This window comes from Crinia signifera, unplaced genomic scaffold (assembly GCF_055691185.1).
Source record: "Crinia signifera unplaced genomic scaffold, ASM5569118v1 HAP2_SCAFFOLD_371, whole genome shotgun sequence".
Classification (NCBI taxonomy): domain Eukaryota; kingdom Metazoa; phylum Chordata; class Amphibia; order Anura; family Myobatrachidae; genus Crinia; species Crinia signifera.
The window spans coordinates 20,279-41,620 of record NW_028142264.1 but is presented as its reverse complement, the minus strand read 5'-3'; the positions used below and the strand labels follow the sequence as shown (position 1 = coordinate 41,620).

Here is a 21,342-nt window from a genome sequence, read left to right as displayed (position 1 = left end):
GAGTGAGCAGTTTGTGATGTCATAGAGGGCAGATTGTGATGTCACACAAAGGTTCCTGCCACATGAATGCTTGTCCATCTGACTGTCTACTACTGCTGCTGAATGGGCTCAAAACAGGAAAGCCGTCATTGCACCTGATTGTGCAAGATTCCTCCTTCTCCTCTGCAGCAGCTAGCTGATTGATTTAGCCAGCAGCAGTCAGGGACTATCACCCCCCAAGCACCTCACAGTGCCTGGAACATCTTATGCGCCAGTTTAGGCTTTCACCCCCCTTCATGCACATCGCAAAAGCATGGCAATCTCATGCGCCAGATCTGGCACCTTGCCAAAGCACCTCGCCATGGTCGTAACATTTCATGCGCCGGTTCCAGCTTTCACTCCCAAAAGCACCTCGTCGCGGCCAGAACATCTCATGCGTCGGTTCCGGCTTTACTCCCCCAAGCACCCTGCCAAGGTAGTGACATTTCATTCACAGGTTCCAGCTTTCACCCTCCAGGCACATAGCTGAGTATGGAAAAAGTTAATTGCTGGTTTCGGTTTTCACACCCCAATCAAGTGTGATAGGGTACAGTGGTTTGAAAGTGGTATATTGAGCCCATATATTATCATTTTATTTCTACCAAAGTAGGTGAAAATTATTATTTTCACTCACTTTTGTAGAAAATAAGCACCTCACCCTCCAGGCACATAGCTGCGCATGGAAAAAGTTATTTGCCAGTTCCGGTTTTCACACCCCAATCAAGTGTGATAGGGAACAGCAGTGCGAAAAAGGTATATGGGGCCTATATATTATCACTTCATTTCTACCAAAATAGCTGAAAATTATTATTTTCACTTACTTTTGTAGAAAATAAGCACCTCACAGCGGCAGGAACATCTCATGCACAGTTTTCGGCTTTCACCCCCCAACCATCACGCCGCGGCCGGAACATTTCTTGCGCCGGTTCCAGCTTTCACACCCAAAAGCACCTTGTCGCGGCCAGAACATCTCATGCGTCGGTTCCGGCTTTACTCCCCCAAGCACCCTGCCAAGGTGGTGACATTTCATTCACAGGTTCATGCTTTCACCCTCCAGGCACATAGATGAGTATGGAAAAAGTTATTTGCTGGTTTCGGTTTTCACATCCCAATCAAGTGTGATAGGGTACAGTGGTGTGAAAGTGGTATATTGAGCCCATATATTATCATTTTATTTCTACCAAAGTAGGTGAAAATTATTATTTTCACTCACTTTTGTAGAAAATAAGCACCTCACAGAGGCAGGAACATCTCATGCACCGTTTTCGGCTATCACCCCCCAACCATCACGCCGCGGCCGGAACATTTCTTGCGCCGGTTCCGGCTTTCACTCCCAAAAGCACCTCGTCGCGGCCAGAACATCTCATGCGTCGGTTCCGGCTTTACTCCCCCAAGCACCCTGCCAAGGTGGTGACATTTCATTCACAGGTTCCAGCTTTCACCCTCCAAGCACATAGCTGAGTATGGAAAAAGTTATTTGCTGGTTTCGGTTTTCACACCCCAATCAAGTGTGATAGGGTACAGCGGTTTGAAAGTGGTATATTGAGCCCATATATTATCATTTTATTTCTACCAAAGTAGGTGAAAATTATTATTTTCACTCATTTTTGTAGAAAATAAGCACCTCACCTTCCAGGCACATAGCTGCGTATGGAAAAAGTTATTTGCCAGTTCCGGTTTTCACACCCCAATTAAGTGTGATTGGGTACAGCAGTGCGAAAAAGGTATATGGGGCCTATATATTATCACTTCATTTCTACCAAAATAGGTGAAAATTATTATTTTCACTTACTTTTGTAGAAAATAAGCACCTCACAGCGGCAGGAACATTTCTTGCACCGTTTTCGGCTTTCACCCCCCAACCATCACGCCGCGGCCGGAACATTTCTTGCGCCGGTAACGGCTTTCACTCCCAAAAGCACCTCGTCGCGGCCAAAACATCTCATGCGTCGGTTCCGGCTTTACTCCCCCAAGCACCTTGCCAAGGTGGTGACATTTCATTCACAGGTTCCAGCTTTCACCCTCCAGGCACATAGCTGAGTATGGAAAAATTTATTTGCTGGTTTCGGTTTTCACACCCCAATCAAGCGTGATAGGGTACAGCGGTTTGAAAGTGGTATATTGAGTCCATATATTATCATTTTATTTCTACCAAAGTAGGTGAAAATTATTATTTTCACTCACTTTTGTAGAAAATAAGCACCTCACCCTCCAGGCACATAGCTGCGTATGGAAAAAGTTATTTGCCAGTTCCGGTTTTCACACCCCAATCAAGTGTGATAGGGTACAGCAGTGTGAAAAAGGTATATGGGGCCTATATATTATCACTTCATTTCTACCAAAATAGGTGAAAATTATTATTTTCACTTACTTTTGTAGAAAATAAGCACCTCACAGCGGCAGGAACATCTCATGCACCGTTTTCGGCTTTCACCCCCCAACCATCACACCGCGGCCGGAACATTTCTTGCGCCAGTTCCGTCTTTCACTCCCAAAAGCACCTCGTTGCGGCCAGAACATCTCATGCGTCGGTTCCGGCTTTACTCCCCCAAGCACCCTGCCAAGGTGGTGACATTTCATTCACAGGTTCCAGCTTTCACCCTCCAGACACATAGCTGAGTATGGAAAAAGTTATTTGCTGGTTTTGGTTTTCACATCCCAATCAAGTGTGATAGGGTACAGCGGTGTGAAAGTGGTATATTGAGCCTATATATTATCATTTTATTTCGACCAAAGTAGGTGAAAATTATTATTTTCGCTCACTTTTGTAGAAAATAAGCACCTCACCTTCCAGGCACATAGCTGCGAATGGAAAAAGTTATTTGCCAGTTCCGGTTTTCACACCCCAATCAAGTGTGATAGGGTACAGCAGTGCGAAAAAGGTATATGGGGCCTATATATTATCACTTCATTTCTACCAAAATAGGTGAAAATTATTATTTTCACTTACTTTTGTAGAAAATAAGCACCTCACAGTGGCAGGAACATCTCATGCACAGTTTTCGGCTTTCACCACCCAACCATCACGCCGCGGCCAGAACATTTCTTGCGCCGGTTCCGGCTTTCACTCCCAAAAGCACCTCGTCGCGGCCAGAACATCTCATGCGTCGGTTCCGGCTTTACTCCCCCAAGCACCCTACCAAGGTGGTGACATTTCATTCACAGGTTCCAGCTTTCACCCTCCAGACACATAGCTGAGTATGGAAAAAGTTATTTGCTGGTTTTGGTTTTCACACCCCAATCAAGTGTGATAGGGTACAGCGGTGTAAAAGTGGTATATTGAGCCTATATATTATCATTTTATTTCGACCAAAGTAGGTGAAAATTATTATTTTCACTCACTTTTGTAGAAAAAAAGCACCTCACCCTCCAGGCACATAGCTGCATATGGAAAAAGTTATTTGCCAGTTTCAGTTTTCACACCCCAATCAAGTGTGATAGGGTACAGCAGTGTGAAAAAGGTATATGGGGCTCTATATATTTTATCACTTCATTTCTACCAAAGTAGGTGAAAATTATTATTTTCACTTACTTTTGTAGAAAAAAAAGCACCTCACAGCGGCAGGAACATCTCATGCACCGTTTTCGGCTATCACCCCCCAACCATCACGCCGCGGCCGTAACATTTCTTGCGCCGGTTCCGGCTTTCACTCCCAAAAGCACCTCGTCGCGGCCAGAACATCTCATGCGTCGGTTCCAGCTTTACTCCCCCAAGCACCCTGCCAAGGTGGTGACATTTCATTCACAGGTTCCAGCTTTCACCCTCCAGGCACATAGCTGCTTATGGAGCAGGTTATTCGCCGTGTACAGTTTTCACACCCCAATCAAGTGTGATAGGGTACAGCGGTGTGAAAGTGGTATATGGGGCCTATGTACTATCACTTAATTTTTATCAAAGTAGGTGAAAATTATTATATTCACCTACTTTAGTACAAAATAAGTATTCTTGACATTCAATAAAAAGGCAATGCAGACAATATCACTGATATCTCCTGCACAGATATCAGTCCTGATTTGGCTCGCTGTCTGCATAAAATAATATAAGGACCTAAATTCATCAAACTTTAAACGTAATGTACGGGTCTATAACAAATATACACATTTGATAAACACGCATGTATGCCAGCAAGATATTATCGCGCCTCCTTACCTGTTGTGGGTAGCTGCTTCTGCCATCCGAGGTTTGGAATATGCTGTAGTAAAAATGACGTCACAGTAGTCCAGAGATGTAGGTGGGTAAGTAGTTGACATCACAATTCATTCATGGAGAAGGTCTACCTGAAAAAAAGAAGAAGGAGGCGCGATAATATGTTCATGACATACATGAATATTTATTAATACTGTGTCTTACATCGTAACACTCATAAATGCAGCACTGTACAGACAACACAAGTCATCCTTATCAGTCCCTGCCCCAGTGATTGCAAATACATGCTACAGCACATATTAGACCCTTAACTGTGGACCCGGCACTCAGTTTTACAAACTGAGCATGTCCCCGGGTACGAACTTTGCAGCAGCCAGTCTTGAGGAGCTGTCAGGGACTATCACCCCCCAAGCACCTCACAGTGCCTGGAACATCTCATGCGCCAGTTTAGGCTTTCACCCCCCTGCATGGCAATCTCATGTGCCAGATCTGGCACCTTGCCAAAGCACCTCGCCATGGCCGGAACATTTCATGCGCCGGTTCCAGCTTTCACTCCCAAAAGCACCTCGTCGCGGCCAGAACATCTCATGCGTCGGTTCCGGCTTTACTCCCCTAAGCACCCTGCCAAGGTAGTGACATTTCATTCACAGGTTCCAGCTTTCACCCTCCAGGCACATAGCTGAGTATGGAAAAAGTTAATTGCTGGTTTCGGTTTTCACACCCCAATCAAGTGTGATAGGGAACAGCAGTGCAAAAAAGGTATATGGGGCCTATATATTATCACTTCATTTCTACCAAAATAGGTGAAAATTATTATTTTCACTTACTTTTGTAGAAAATAAGCACCTCACAGCGGCAGGAACATCTCGTGCACCATTTTCGACTTTCACCCCCCAACCATCACGCCGCGGCCGGAACATTTCTTGCGCCGGTTCCGGCTTTCACTCCCAAAAGCACCTCGTCGCGGCCAGAACATCTCATGCGTCGGTTCCGGCTTTACTCCACCGAGCACCCTGCCAAGGTGGTGACATTTCATTCACAGGTTCCAGCTTTCACCCTCCAGGCACATAGCTGAGTATGGAAAAAGTTATTTGCTGGTTTTGGTTTTCACACCCCAATCAAGTGTGATAGGGTACAGCGGTGTGAAAGTGGTATATTGAGCCCATAAATTATCATTTCATTTCTACCAAAGTAGGTGAAAATTATTATTTTCACTCACTTTTGTAGAAAATAAGTACCTCACCCTCCAGGCACATAGCTGCGTATGGAAAAAGTTATTTGTCAGGTCCGGTTTTCACACCCCAATCAAGTGTGATAGGGTACAGCAGTGCGAAAAAGGTATATGGGGCCTATATATTATCACTTCATTTCTACCAAAGTAGGTGAAAATTATTATTTTCACTTACTTTTGTAGAAAAAAAGCACCTCACAGAGGCAGGAACATCTCATGCACCGTTTTCGGTTATCACCCCCCAACCATCACGCCGCGGCCGGAACATTTCTTGCGCCGGTTCCGGCTTTCACTCCCAAAAGCACCTCGTCGCGGCCAGAACATCTCATGCGTCGGTTCCGGCTTTACTCCCCCAAGCACCCTGCCAAGGTGGTGACATTTCATTCACAGGTTCCAGCTTTCACCCTCCAGGCACATAGCTGAGTATGGAAAAAGTTATTTGCTGGTTTCGGTTTTCACACCCCAATCAAGTGTGATAGGGTACAGCGGTTTGAAAGTGGTATATTGAGCCCATATGTTATCATTTTATTTCTACCAAAGTAGGTGAAAATTATTATTTTCACTCATTTTTGTAGAAAATAGGCACCTCACCTTCCAGGCACATAGCTGCGTATGGAAAAAGTTATTTGCCAGTTCCGGTTTTCACACCCCAATTAAGTGTGATTGGGTACAGCAGTGCGAAAAAGGTATATGGGGCCTATATATTATCACTTCATTTCTACCAAAATAGGTGAAAATTATTATTTTCACTTACTTTTGTAGAAAATAAGCACCTCACAGCGGCAGGAACATCTCATGCACCGTTTTCGGCTTTCACCCCCCAACCATCACGCCGCGGCCGGAACATTTCTTGCGCCGGTAACGGCTTTCACTCCCAAAAGCACCTCGTCGCGGCCAGAACATCTCATGCGTCGGTTCCGGCTTTACTCCCCCAAGCACCCTGACAAGGTGGTGACATTTCATTCACAGGTTCCAGCTTTCACCCTCCAGGCACATAGCTGAGTATGGAAAAATTTATTTGCTGGTTTCGGTTTTCACACCCCAATCAAGTGTGATAGGGTACAGCGGTTTGAAAGTGGTATATTGAGTCCATATATTATCATTTTATTTCTACCAAAGTAGGTGAAAATTATTATTTTCACTCACTTTTGTAGAAAATAAGCACCTCACCCTCCAGGCACATAGCTGCGTATGGAAAAAGTTATTTGCCAGTTCCGGTTTTCAAACCCCAATCAAGTGTGATAGGGTACAGCAGTGTGAAAAAGGTATATGGGGCCTATATATTATCACTTCATTTCTACCAAAATAGGTGAAAATTATTATTTTCACTTACTTTTGTAGAAAATAAGCACCTCACAACGGCAGGAACATCTCATGCACCGTTTTCGGCTTTCACCCCCCAACCATCACGCCGCGGCCGGAACATTTCTTGCGCCAGTTCCGTCTTTCACTCCCAAAAGCACCTCGTTGCGGCCAGAACATCTCATGCGTCGGTTCCGGCTTTACTCCCCCAAGCACCCTGCCAAGGTGGTGACATTTCATTCACAGGTTCCAGCTTTCACCCTCCAGGCACATAGCTGAGTATGGAAAAAGTTATTTGCTGGTTTTGGTTTTCACACCCCAATCAAGTGTGATAGGGTACAGCGGTGTGAAAGTGGTATATTGAGCCTATATATTATCATTTTATTTCGACCAAAGTAGGTGAAAATTATTATTTTCACTCACTTTTGTAGAAAATAAGCACCTCACCCTCAAGGCACATAGCTGCGTATGGAAAAAGTTATTTGCCAGTTCCGGTATTCACACCCCAATCAAGTGTGATAGGGTACAGCAGTGCGAAAAAGGTATATGGGGCCTATATATTATCACTTCATTTCTACCAAAATAGGTGAAAATTATTATTTTCACTTACTTTTGTAGAAAATAAGCACCTCACAGCGGCAGGAACATCTCATGCACCGTTTTCGGCTTTCAACACCCAACCATCACGCCGCGGCCGGAACATTTCTTCCGCCGGTTCCGGCTTTCACTCCCAAAAGCACCTCGTCGCGGCCAGAACATCTCATGCGTCGGTTCCGGCTTTACTCCCCCAAGCACCCTACCAAGGTGATGACATTTCATTCACAGGTTCCAGCTTTCACCCTCCAGACACATAGCTGAGTATGGAAAAAGTTATTTGCTGGTTTTGGTTTTCACACCCCAATACAAGTGTGATAGGGTGCAGCGGTGTGAAAGTGGTATATTGAGCCTATATATTATCATTTTATTTCGACCAAAGTAGGTGAAAATTATTATTTTCACTCACTTTTGTAGAAAATAAGCACCTCACCCTCCAGGCACATAGCTGCGTATGGAAAAAGTTATTTGTCAGATCCGGTTTTCACACCCCAATCAAGTGTGATAGGGTACAGCAGTGCGAAAAAGGTATATGGGGCCTATATATTATCACTTCATTTCTACCAAAGTAGGTGAAAATTATTATTTTCACTTACTTTTGTAGAAAAAAAGCACCTCACAGAGGCAGGAACATCTCATGCACCGTTTTCAGCTATCACCCCCCAACCATCACGCCGCGGCCGGAACATTTCTTGCGCCGGTTCCGGCTTTCACTCCCAAAAGCACCTCGTCGCGGCCAGAACATCTCATGCGTCGGTTCCGGCTTTACTCCCCCAAGCATCCTACCAAGGTGGTGACATTTCATTCACAGGTTCCAGCTTTCACCCTCCAGACACATAGCTGAGTATGGAAAAAGTTATTTGCTGGTTTTGGTTTTCACACCCCAATCAAGTGTGATAGGGTACAGCGGTGTGAAAGTGGTATATTGAGCCTATATATTATCATTTTATTTCGACCAAAGTAGGTGAAAATTATTATTTTCACTCACTTTTGTAGAAAATAAGCACCTCACCTTCCAGGCACATAGCTGCGTATGGAAAAAGTTATTTGCCAGTTCCGGTTTTCACACCCCAATCAAGTGTGATAGGGTACAGCAGTGCGAAAAAGGTATATGGGGCCTATATATTATAACTTCATTTCTACCAAAATAGGTGAAAATTATTATTTTCACTTACTTTTGTAGAAAATAAGTACCTCACAGCGGCAGGAACATCTCATGCACCGTTTTCGGCTTTCACCCCCCAACCATCACGCCGCGGCCGGAACATTTCTTGCGCCGGTTCCGGCTTTCACTCCCAAAAGCACCTCGTCGCGGCCAGAACATCTCATGCGTCGGTTCCGGCTTTACTCCCCCAAGCACCCTGCCAAGGTGGTGACATTTCATTCACAGGTTCCAGCTTTCACCCTCCAGACACATAGCTGAGTATGGAAAAATTTATTTGCTGGTTTCGGTTTTCACACCCCAATCAAGTGTGATAGGGAACTGCAGTGCGAAAAAGGTATATGGGGCCTATATATTATCACTTCATTTATACCAAAATAGGTGAAAATTATTATTTTCACTTACTTTTGTAGAAAATAAGCACCTCACAGCGGCAGGAACATCTCATGCACCGTTTTCGGCTTTCACCCCCCAACCATCACGCCGCGGCCGGAACATTTCTTGCGCCGGTTCCGGCTTTCACTCCCAAAAGCACCTTGTCGCGGCCAGAACATCTCATGCGTCGGTTCCGGCTTTACTCCACCGAGCACCCTGCCAAGGTGGTGACATTTCATTCACAGGTTCCAGCTTTCACCCTCCAGGCACATAGCTGAGTATGGAAAAAGTTATTTGCAGGTTTTGGTTTTCACACCCCAATCAAGTGTGATAGGGTACAGCGGTGTGAAAGTGGTATATGGAGCCTATATATTATCATTTTATTTCTACCAAAGTAGGTGAAAATTATTATTTTCACTCACTTTTGTAGAAAATAAGCACCTCACCCTCCAGGCACATAGCTGCGTATGGAAAAAGTTATTTGTCAGGTCCAGTTTTCACACCCCAATCAAGTGTGATAGGGTACAGCAGTGCGAAAAAGGTATATGGGGCCTATATATTATCACTTCATTTCTACCAAAGTAGGTGAAAATTATTATTTTCACTTACTTTTGTAGAAAAAAAGCACCTCACAGAGGCAGGAACATCTCATGCACCGTTTTCAGCTATCACCCCCCAACCATCACGCCGCGGCCGGAACATTTCTTGCGCCGGTTCCGGCTTTCACTCCCAAAAGCACCTCGTCGCGGCCAGAACATCTCATGCGTCGGTTCCGGCTTTACTCCCCCAAGCACCCTGCCAAGGTGGTGACATTTCATTCACAGGTTCCAGCTTTCACCCTCCAGGCACATAGCTGAGTATGGAAAAAGTTATTTGCTGGTTTCGGTTTTCACACCCCAATCAAGTGTGATAGGGTACAGCGGTTTGAAAGTGGTATATTGAGCCCATATGTTATCATTTTATTTCTACCAAAGTAGGTGAAAATTATTATTTTCACTCACTTTTGTAGAAAATAAGCACCTCACCTTCCAGGCACATAGCTGCGTATGGAAAAAGTTATTTGCCAGTTCCGGTTTTCACACCCCAATTAAGTGTGATAGGGTACAGCAGTGCGAAAAAGGTATATGGGGCCTATATATTATCACTTCATTTCTACCAAAATAGGTGAAAATTATTATTTTCACTTACTTTTGTAGAAAATAAGCACCTCACAGCGGCAGGAACATCTCATGCACCGTTTTCGGCTTTCACCCCCCCAACCATCACGCCGCGGCCGGAACATTTCTTGCGCCGGTTCCGGCTTTCACTCCCAAAAGCACCTCGTCGCGGCCAGAACATCTCATGCATCGGTTCCGGCTTTACTCCTCCAAGCACCCTACCAAGGTGGTGACATTTCATTCACAGGTTCCAGCTTTCACCCTCCAGACACATAGCTGAGTATGGAAAAAGTTATTTGCTGGTTTTGGTTTTCACACCCCAATCAAGTGTGATAGGGTACAGCGGTGTGAAAGTGGTATATTGAGCCTATATATTATCATTTTATTTCGACCAAAGTAGGTGAAAATTATTATTTTCACTCACTTTTGTAGAAAATAAGCACCTCACCTTCCAGGCACATAGCTGCGTATGGAAAAAGTTATTTGCCAGTTCCGGTTTTCACACCCCAATCAAGTGTGATAGGGTACAGCAGTGCGAAAAAGGTATATGGGGCCTATATATTATCACTTCATTTCTACCAAAATAGGTGAAAATTATTATTTTCACTTACTTTTGTAGAAAATAAGTACCTCACAGCGGCAGGAACATCTCATGCACCGTTTTCGGCTTTCACCCCCCAACCATCACGCCGCGGCCGGAACATTTCTTGCGCCGGTTCCGGCTTTCACTCCCAAAAGCACCTCGTCGCGGCCAGAACATCTCATGCGTCGGTTCCGGCTTTACTCCCCCAAGCACCCTGCCAAGGTGGTGACATTTCATTCACAGGTTCCAGCTTTCACCCTCCAGACACATAGCTGAGTATGGAAAAATTTATTTGCTGGTTTCGGTTTTCACACCCCAATCAAGTGTGATAGGGAACTGCAGTGCGAAAAAGGTATATGGGGCCTATATATTATCACTTCATTTCTACCAAAATAGGTGAAAATTATTATTTTCACTTACTTTTGTAGAAAATAAGCACCTCACAGCGGCAGGAACATCTCATGCACCGTTTTCGGCTTTCACCCCCCAACCATCACGCCGCGGCCGGAACATTTCTTGCGCCGGTTCCGGCTTTCACTCCCAAAAGCACCTTGTCGCGGCCAGAACATCTCATGCGTCGGTTCCGGCTTTACTCCACCGAGCACCCTGCCAAGGTGGTGACATTTCATTCACAGGTTCCAGCTTTCACCCTCCAGGCACATAGCTGAGTATGGAAAAAGTTATTTGCAGGTTTTGGTTTTCACACCCCAATCAAGTGTGATAGGGTACAGCGGTGTGAAAGTGGTATATGGAGCCTATATATTATCATTTTATTTCTACCAAAGTAGGTGAAAATTATTATTTTCACTCACTTTTGTAGAAAATAAGCACCTCACCCTCCAGGCACATAGCTGCGTATGGAAAAAGTTATTTGTCAGGTCCAGTTTTCACACCCCAATCAAGTGTGATAGGGTACAGCAGTGCGAAAAAGGTATATGGGGCCTATATATTATCACTTCATTTCTACCAAAGTAGGTGAAAATTATTATTTTCACTTACTTTTGTAGAAAAAAAGCACCTCACAGAGGCAGGAACATCTCATGCACCGTTTTCAGCTATCACCCCCCAACCATCACGCCGCGGCCGGAACATTTCTTGCGCCGGTTCCGGCTTTCACTCCCAAAAGCACCTCGTCGCGGCCAGAACATCTCATGCGTCGGTTCCGGCTTTACTCCCCCAAGCACCCTGCCAAGGTGGTGACATTTCATTCACAGGTTCCAGCTTTCACCCTCCAGGCACATAGCTGAGTATGGAAAAAGTTATTTGCTGGTTTCGGTTTTCACACCCCAATCAAGTGTGATAGGGTACAGCGGTTTGAAAGTGGTATATTGAGCCCATATGTTATCATTTTATTTCTACCAAAGTAGGTGAAAATTATTATTTTCACTCACTTTTGTAGAAAATAAGCACCTCACCTTCCAGGCACATAGCTGCGTATGGAAAAAGTTATTTGCCAGTTCCGGTTTTCACACCCCAATTAAGTGTGATAGGGTACAGCAGTGCGAAAAAGGTATATGGGGCCTATATATTATCACTTCATTTCTACCAAAATAGGTGAAAATTATTATTTTCACTTACTTTTGTAGAAAATAAGCACCTCACAGCGGCAGGAACATCTCATGCACCGTTTTCGGCTTTCACCCCCCCAACCATCACGCCGCGGCCGGAACATTTCTTGCGCCGGTTCCGGCTTTCACTCCCAAAAGCACCTCGTCGCGGCCAGAACATCTCATGCATCGGTTCCGGCTTTACTCCTCCAAGCACCCTACCAAGGTGGTGACATTTCATTCACAGGTTCCAGCTTTCACCCTCCAGACACATAGCTGAGTATGGAAAAAGTTATTTGCTGGTTTTGGTTTTCACACCCCAATCAAGTGTGATAGGGTACAGCGGTGTGAAAGTGGTATATTGAGCCTATATATTATCATTTTATTTCGACCAAAGTAGGTGAAAATTATTATTTTCACTCACTTTTGTAGAAAATAAGCACCTCACCTTCCAGGCACATAGCTGCGTATGGAAAAAGTTATTTGCCAGTTCCGGTTTTCACACCCCAATCAAGTGTGATAGGGTACAGCAGTGCGAAAAAGGTATATGGGGCCTATATATTATCACTTCATTTCTACCAAAATAGGTGAAAATTATTATTTTCACTTACTTTTGTAGAAAATAAGTACCTCACAGCGGCAGGAACATCTCATGCACCGTTTTCGGCTTTCACCCCCCAACCATCACGCCGCGGCCGGAACATTTCTTGCGCCGGTTCCGGCTTTCACTCCCAAAAGCACCTCGTCGCGGCCAGAACATCTCATGCGTCGGTTCCGGCTTTACTCCCCCAAGCACCCTGCCAAGGTGGTGACATTTCATTCACAGGTTCCAGCTTTCACCCTCCAGACACATAGCTGAGTATGGAAAAATGTATTTGCTGGTTTCGGTTTTCACACCCCAATCAAGTGTGATAGGGTACAGCGGTGTGAAAGTGGTATATTGAGCCTATATATTATCATTTTATTTCGACCAAAGTAGGTGAAAATTATTATTTTCACTCACTTTTGTAGAAAATAAGCACCTCACCTTCCAGGCACATAGCTGCGTATGGAAAAAGTTATTTGCTGGTTTCGGTTTTCACACCCCAATCAAGTGTGATAGGGTACAGCGGTGTGAAAGTGGTATATTGAGCCTATATATTATCATTTTATTTCTACCAAAGTAGGTGAAAATTATTATTTTCACTTACTTTTGTAGAAAATAAGCACCTCACAGCGGCAGGAACATCTCATGCACCGTTTTCGGCTTTCACCCCCCAACCATCACGCCGCGGCCGGAACATTTCTTGCGCCGGTTCCGGCTTTCACTCCCAAAAGCACCTCGTCGCGGCCAGAACATCTCATGCGTTGGTTCCAGCTTTACTCCCCCAAGCAACTTGCCAAGTCGGGAACATTTCATTCACAGGTTCCAGCTTTCACCCTCCAGGCACAGAGCTGCTTATGGAGCAGGTTATTCGCCGTGTACAGTTTTCACACCCCAATCAAGTGTGATAGGGTACAGCGGTGTGAAAGTGGTATATGGGGCCTATGTACTATCACTTAATTTTTATCAAAGTAGGTGAAAATTATTATATTCACCTACTTTAGTACAAAATAAGTATTCTTGACATTCAATAAAAAGGCAATGCAGACAATATCACTGATATATCCTGCACAGATATCAGTCCTGATTTGGCTCGCTGTCTGCATAAAATAATATAAGGACCTAAATTCATCAAACTTTAAACGTAATGTACGGGTCTATAACAAATATACACATTTGATAAACACGCATGTATGCCAGCAAGATATTATCGCGCCTCCTTACCTGTTGTGGGTAGCTGCTTCTGCCATCCGAGGTTTGGAATATGCTGTAGTAAAAATGACGTCACAGTAGTCCAGAGATGTAGGTGGGTAAGTAGTTGACATCACAATTCATTCATGGAGAAGGTCTACCTGAAAAAAAGAAGAAGGAGGCGCGATAATATGTTCATGACATACATGAATATTTATTAATACTGTGTCTTACATCGTAACACTCATAAATGCAGTACTGTACAGAAAACACAGGTCATCCTTATCAGTCCCTGCCACAGTGATTGCAAATACATGCTACAGCACATATTAGACCCTTAACTGTGGACCCGGCACTCAGTTTTACAAACTGAGCATGTCCCCGGGTACGTACTTTGCAGCAGCCAGTCTTGAGGAGCTGTCAGGGACTATCACCCCCCAAGCACCTCACAGTGCCTGGAACATCTCATGCGCCAGTTTAGGCTTTCACCCCCCTGCATGGCAATCTCATGTGCCAGATCTGGCACCTTGCCAAAGCACCTCGCCATGGCCGGAACATTTCATGCGCCGGTTCCAGCTTTCACTCCCAAAAGCACCTCGTCGCGGCCAGAACATCTCATGCGTCGGTTCCGGCTTTACTCCCCCAAGCACCCTGCCAAGGTGGTGACATTTCATTCACAGGTTCATGCTTTCACCCTCCAGGCACATAGCTGAGTATGGAAAAAGTTATTTGCTGGTTTCGGTTTTCACACCCCAATCAAGTGTGATAGGGTACAGCGGTGTGAAAGTGGTATATTGAGCCCATAAATTATCATTTTATTTCTACCAAAGTAGGTGAAAATTATTATTTTCACTCACTTTTGTAGAAAATAAGCACCTCACCCTCCAGGCACATAGCTGCGTATGGAAAAAGTTATTTGTGAGGTCCGGTTTTCACACCCCAATCAAGTGTGATAGGGTACAGCAGTGCGAAAAAGGTATATGGGGCCTATATATTATCACTTCATTTCTACCAAAGTAGGTGAAAATTATTATTTTCACTTACTTTTGTAGAAAAAAAGCACCTCACAGAGGCAGGAACATCTCATGCACCGTTTTTCGGCTATCACCCCCCAACCATCACGCCGCGGCCGGAACATTTCTTGCGCCGGTTCCGGCTTTCACTCCCGAAAGCACCTCGTCGCGGCCAGAACATCTCATGCGTCGGTTCCGGCTTTACTCCCCCAAGCACCCTGCCAAGGTGGTGACATTTCATTCACAGGTTCCAGCTTTCACCCTCCAGACACATAGCTGAGTATGGAAAAATTTATTTGCTGGTTTCGGTTTTCACACCCCAATCAAGTGTGATAGGGTACAGCGGTGTGAAAGTGGTATATTGAGCCTATATATTATCATTTCATTTCGACCAAAGTAGGTGAAAATTATTATTTTCACTCACTTTTGTAGAAAATAAGCACCTCACCTTCCAGGCACATAGCTGCGTATGGAAAAAGTTATTTGCCAGTTCCGGTTTTCACACCCCAATCAAGTGTGATAGGGTACAGCAGTGCGAAAAAGGTATATGGGGCCTATATATTATCACTTCATTTCTACCAAAATAGGTGAAAATTATTATTTTCACTTACTTTTGTAGAAAATAAGTACCTCACAGCGGCAGGAACATCTCGTGCACCGTTTTCGGCTTTCACCCCCCAACCATCACTCCGCGGCCGGAAGATTTCTTGCGCCGGTTCCAGCTTTCACACCCAAAAGCACCTTGTCGCGGCCAGAACATCTCATGCGTCGGTTCCGGCTTCACTCCCCAAGCACCCCAAGCTGGTGACATTTCATTCACAGGTAAATGCTTTCACCCTCCAGGCACATAGCTGAGTATGGAAAAAGTTATTTGCTGGTTTCGGTTTTCACACCCCAATCAAGTGTGATAGGGTACAGCGGTGTGAAAGTGGTATATTGAGCCTATATATTATCATTTTATTTCTACCAAAGTAGGTGAAAATTATTATTTTCACTTACTTTTGTAGAAAATAAGCACCTCACAGCGGCAGGAACATCTCATGCACCGTTTCCGGCTTTCACCCCCCAACCATCACGCCGCGGCCGGAACATTTCTTGCGCCGGTTCCGGCTTTCACTCCCAAAAGCACCTCGTCGCGGCCAGAACATCTCATGCGTCGGTTCCAGCTTTACTCCCCCAAGCAACTTGCCAAGTCGGGAACATTTCATTCACAGGTTCCAGCTTTCACCCTCCAGGCACAGAGCTGCTTATGGAGCAGGTTATTCGCCGTGTACAGTTTTCACACCCCAATAAAGTGTGATAGGGTACAGCGGTTTAAAAGTGGTATATTGAGTCCATATATTATCATTTTATTTCTACCAAAGTAGGTGAAAATTATTATTTTCACTCACTTTTGTAGAAAATAAGCACCTCACCCTCCAGGCACATAGCTGCGTATGGAAAAAGTTATTTGTCAGGTCCGGTTTTCACACCCCAATCAAGTGTGATAGGGTACAGCAGTGCGAAAAAGGTATATGGGGCCTATATATTATCACTTCATTTCTACCAAAGTAGGTGAAAATTATTATTTTCACTTACTTTTGTAGAAAAAAAGCACCTCACAGAGGCAGGAACATCTCATGCACCGTTTTCAGCTATCACCCCCCAACCATCACGCCGCGGCCGGAACATTTCTTGCGCCGGTTCCGGCTTTCACTCCCAAAAGCACCTCGTCGCGGCCAGAACATCTCATGCGTCGGTTCCGGCTTTACTCCCCCAAGCACCCTGCCAAGGTGGTGACATTTCATTCACAGGTTCCAGCTTTCACCCTCCAGGCACATAGCTGAGTATGGAAAAAGTTATTTGCTGGTTTCGGTTTTCACACCCCAATTAAGTGTGATAGGGTACAGCGGTTTGAAAGTGGTATATTGAGCCCATATGTTATCATTTTATTTCTACCAAAGTAGGTGAAAATTATTATTTTCACTCACTTTTGTAGAAAATAAGCACCTCACCTTCCAGGCACATAGCTGCGTATGGAAAAAGTTATTTGCCAGTTCCGGTTTTCACACCCCAATTAAGTGTGATAGGGTACAGCAGTGCGAAAAAGGTATATGGGGCCTATATATTATCACTTCATTTCTACCAAAATAGGTGAAAATTATTATTTTCACTTACTTTTGTAGAAAATAAGCACCTCACAGCGGCAGGAACATCTCATGCACCGTTTTCGGCTTTCACCCCCCCAACCATCACGCCGCGGCCGGAACATTTCTTGCGCCGGTTCCGGCTTTCACTCCCAAAAGCACCTCGTCGCGGCCAGAACATCTCATGCGTCGGTTCCGGCTTTACTCCTCCAAGCACCCTACCAAGGTGGTGACATTTCATTCACAGGTTCCAGCTTTCACCCTCCAGACACATAGCTGAGTATGGAAAAAGTTATTTGCTGGTTTTGGTTTTCACACCCCAATCAAGTGTGATAGGGTACAGCGGTGTGAAAGTGGTATATTGAGCCTATATATTATCATTTTATTTCGACCAAAGTAGGTGAAAATTATTATTTTCACTCACTTTTGTAGAAAATAAGCACCTCACCTTCCAGGCACATAGCTGCGTATGGAAAAAGTTATTTGCCAGTTCCGGTTTTCACACCCCAATCAAGTGTGATAGGGTACAGCAGTGCGAAAAAGGTATATGGGGCCTATATATTATCACTTCATTTCTACCAAAATAGGTGAAAATTATTATTTTCACTTACTTTTGTAGAAAATAAGTACCTCACAGCGGCAGGAACATCTCATGCACCGTTTTCGGCTTTCACCCCCCAACCATCACGCCGCGGCCGGAACATTTCTTGCGCCGGTTCCGGCTTTCACTCCCAAAAGCACCTCGTCGCGGCCAGAACATCTCATGCGTCGGTTCCGGCTTTACTCCCCCAAGCACCCTGCCAAGGTGGTGACATTTCATTCACAGGTTCCAGCTTTCACCCTCCAGACACATAGCTGAGTATGGAAAAATGTATTTGCTGGTTTCGGTTTTCACACCCCAATCAAGTGTGATAGGGTACAGCGGTGTGAAAGTGGTATATTGAGCCTATATATTATCATTTTATTTCGACCAAAGTAGGTGAAAATTATTATTTTCACTCACTTTTGTAGAAAATAAGCACCTCACCTTCTAGGCACATAGCTGCGTATGGAAAAAGTTATTTGCCAGTTCCGGTTTTCACACCCCAATCAAGTGTGATAGGGTACAGTAGTGCGAAAAAGGTATATGGGGCCTATATATTATCACTTCATTTCTACCAAAATAGGTGAAAATTATTATTTTCACTTACTTTTGTAGAAAATAAGTACCTCACAGCGGCAGGAACATCTCGTGCACCATTTTCGTCTTTCACCCCCCAACCATCACTCCGCGGCCGGAAGATTTCTTGCGCCGGTTCCAGCTTTCACACCCAAAAGCACCTTGTCACGGCCAGAACATCTCATGCGTCGGTTCCGGCTTCACTCCCCAAGAACCCCAAGCTGGTGACATTTCATTCACAGGTAAATGCTTTCACCCTCCAGGCACATAGCTGAGTATGGAAAAAGTTATTTGCTGGTTTCGGTTTTCACACCCCAATCAAGTGTGATAGGGTACAGCGGTGTGAAAGTGGTATATTGAGCCTATATATTATCATTTTATTTCTACCAAAGTAGGTGAAAATTATTATTTTCACTTACTTTTGTAGAAAATAAGCACCTCACAGCGGCAGGAACATCTCATGCACCGTTTTCGGCTTTCACCCCCCAACCATCACGCCGCGGCCGGAACATTTCTTGCGCCGGTTCCGGCTTTCATTCCCAAAAGCACCTCGTCGCGGCCAGAACATATCATGCGTCGGTTCCAGCTTTACTCCCCCAAGCAACTTGCCAAGTCGGGAACATTTCATTCACAGGTTCCAGCTTTCACCCTCCAGGCACAGAGCTGCTTATGGAGCAGGTTATTCGCCGTGTACAGTTTTCACACCCCAATCAAGTGTGATAGGGTACAGCGGTGTGAAAGTGGTATATGGGGCTTTTGTACTATCACTTAATTGTTATCAAAGTAGGTGAAAATTATTATATTCACCTACTTTAGTACAAAATAAGTATTCTTGACATTCAATAAAAAGGCAATGCAGACAATATCACTGATATCTCCTGCACAGATATCAGTCCTGATTTGGCTCGCTGTCTGCATAAAATAATATAAGGACCTAAATTCATCAAACTTTAAACGTAATGTACGGGTCTATAACAAATATACACATTTGATAAACACGCATGTATGCCAGCAAGATATTATCGCGCCTCCTTACCTGTTGTGGGTAGCTGCTTCTGCCATCCGAGGTTTGGAATATGCTGTAGTAAAAATGACGTCACAGTAGTCCAGAGATGTAGGTGGGTAAGTAGTTGACATCACAATTCATTCATGGAGAAGGTCTACCTGAAAAAAAGAAGAAGGAGGCGCGATAATATGTTCATGACATACATGAATATTTATTAATACTGTGTCTTACATCGTAACACTCATAAATGCAGTACTGTACAGAAAACACAGGTCATCCTTATCAGTCCCTGCCACAGTGATTGCAAATACATGCTACAGCACATATTAGACCCTTAACTGTGGACCCGGCACTCAGTTTTACAAACTGAGCATGTCCCCGGGTACGTACTTTGCAGCAGCCAGTCTTGAGGAGCTGTCAGGGACTATCACCCCCCAAGCACCTCACAGTGCCTGGAACATCTCATGCGCCAGTTTAGGCTTTCACCCCCCTGCATGGCAATCTCATGTGCCAGATCTGGCACCTTGCCAAAGCACCTCGCCATGGCCGGAACATTTCATGCGCCGGTTCCAGCTTTCACTCCCAAAAGCACCTCGTCGCGGCCAGAACATCTCATGCGTCGGTTCCGGCTTTACTCCCCCAAGCACCCTGCCAAGGTAGTGACATTTCATTCACAGGTTCCAGCTTTCACCCTCCAGGCACATAGCTGAGTATGGAAAAAGTTAATTGCTGGTTTCGGTTTTCACACCCCAATCAAGTGTGATAGTGTACAGCAGTGTGAAAAAGGTATATGGGGCTCTATATATTTTATCACTTCATTTCTACCAAAGTAGGTGAAAATTATTATTTTCACTTACTTTTGTAGAAAATAAGTACCTCACAGCGGCAGGAACATCTCGTGTACCATTTTCGACTTTCACCCCCCAACCATCACTCCGCGGCCGGAAGATTTCTTGCGCCGGTTCCAGCTTTCACACCCAAAAGCACCTTGTCGCGGACAGAACATCTCATGCGTCGGTTCCGGCTTTACTCCCCCAAGCACCCTGCCAAGGTGGTGACATTTCATTCACAGGTTCATGCTTTCACCCTCCAGGCACATAGCTGAGTATGGAAAAAGTTATTTGCTGGTTTCGGTTTTCACACCCCAATCAAGTGTGATAGGGTACAGCGGTGTGAAAGTGGTATATTGAGCCCATAAATTATCATTTTATTTCTACCAAAGTAGGTGAAAATTATTATTTTCACTCACTTTTGTAGAAAATAAGCACCTCACCCTCCAGGCACATAGCTGCGTATGGAAAAAGTTATTTGTGAGGTCCGGTTTTCACACCCCAATCAAGTGTGATAGGGTACAGCAGTGCGAAAAAGGTATATGGGGCCTATATATTATCACTTCATTTCTACCAAAGTAGGTGAAAATTATTATTTTCACTTACTTTTGTAGAAAAAAAGCACCTCACAGAGGCAGGAACATCTCATGCACCGTTTTTCGGCTATCACCCCCCAACCATCACGCCGCGGCCGGAACATTTCTTGCGCCGGTTCCGGCTTTCACTCCCGAAAGCACCTCGTCGCGGCCAGAACATCTCATGCGTCGGTTCCGGCTTTACTCCCCCAAGCACCCTGCCAAGGTGGTGACATTTCATTCACAGGTTCCAGCTTTCACCCTCCAGACACATAGCTGAGTATGGAAAAATTTATTTGCTGGTTTCGGTTTTCACACCCCAATCAAGTGTGATAGGGTACAGCGGTGTGAAAGTGGTATATTGAGCCTATATATTATCATTTTATTTCGACCAAAGTAGGTGAAAATTATTATTTTCACTCACTTTTGTAGAAAATAAGCACCTCACCTTCCAGGCACATAGCTGCGTATGGAAAAAGTTATTTGCCAGTTCCGGTTTTCACACCCCAATCAAGTGTGATAGGGTACAGCAGTGCGAAAAAGGTATATGGGGCCTATATATTATCACTTCATTTCTACCAAAATAGGTGAAAATTATTATTTTCACTTACTTTTGTAGAAAATAAGTACCTCACAGCGGCAGGAACATCTCGTGCACCGTTTTCGGCTTTCACCCCCCAACCATCACTCCGCGGCCGGAAGATTTCTTGCGCCGGTTCCAGCTTTCACACCCAAAAGCACCT

The 21,342-nt window shown here is 44.7% G+C and overlaps 1 long non-coding RNA gene across 1 annotated transcript in view; it reads right to left on the bottom strand.

Annotated features, from left to right (window-relative positions):
- Nucleotides 1–276: 276 nt before the first annotated feature.
- LOC146055221 (uncharacterized) overlaps nucleotides 277–21,342 on the bottom strand; it is a 36,946-nt gene continuing 15,880 nt past the window's right edge. Inside the window, exons 3-4 of the long non-coding RNA XR_014468531.1 lie at nucleotides 13,924–19,352; nucleotides 277–4,296 (exon numbers count right to left, since the gene is read on the bottom strand). This is a non-coding gene — a long non-coding RNA (uncharacterized LOC146055221). The remainder of the gene's footprint in view (nucleotides 4,297–13,923; nucleotides 19,353–21,342) is intronic.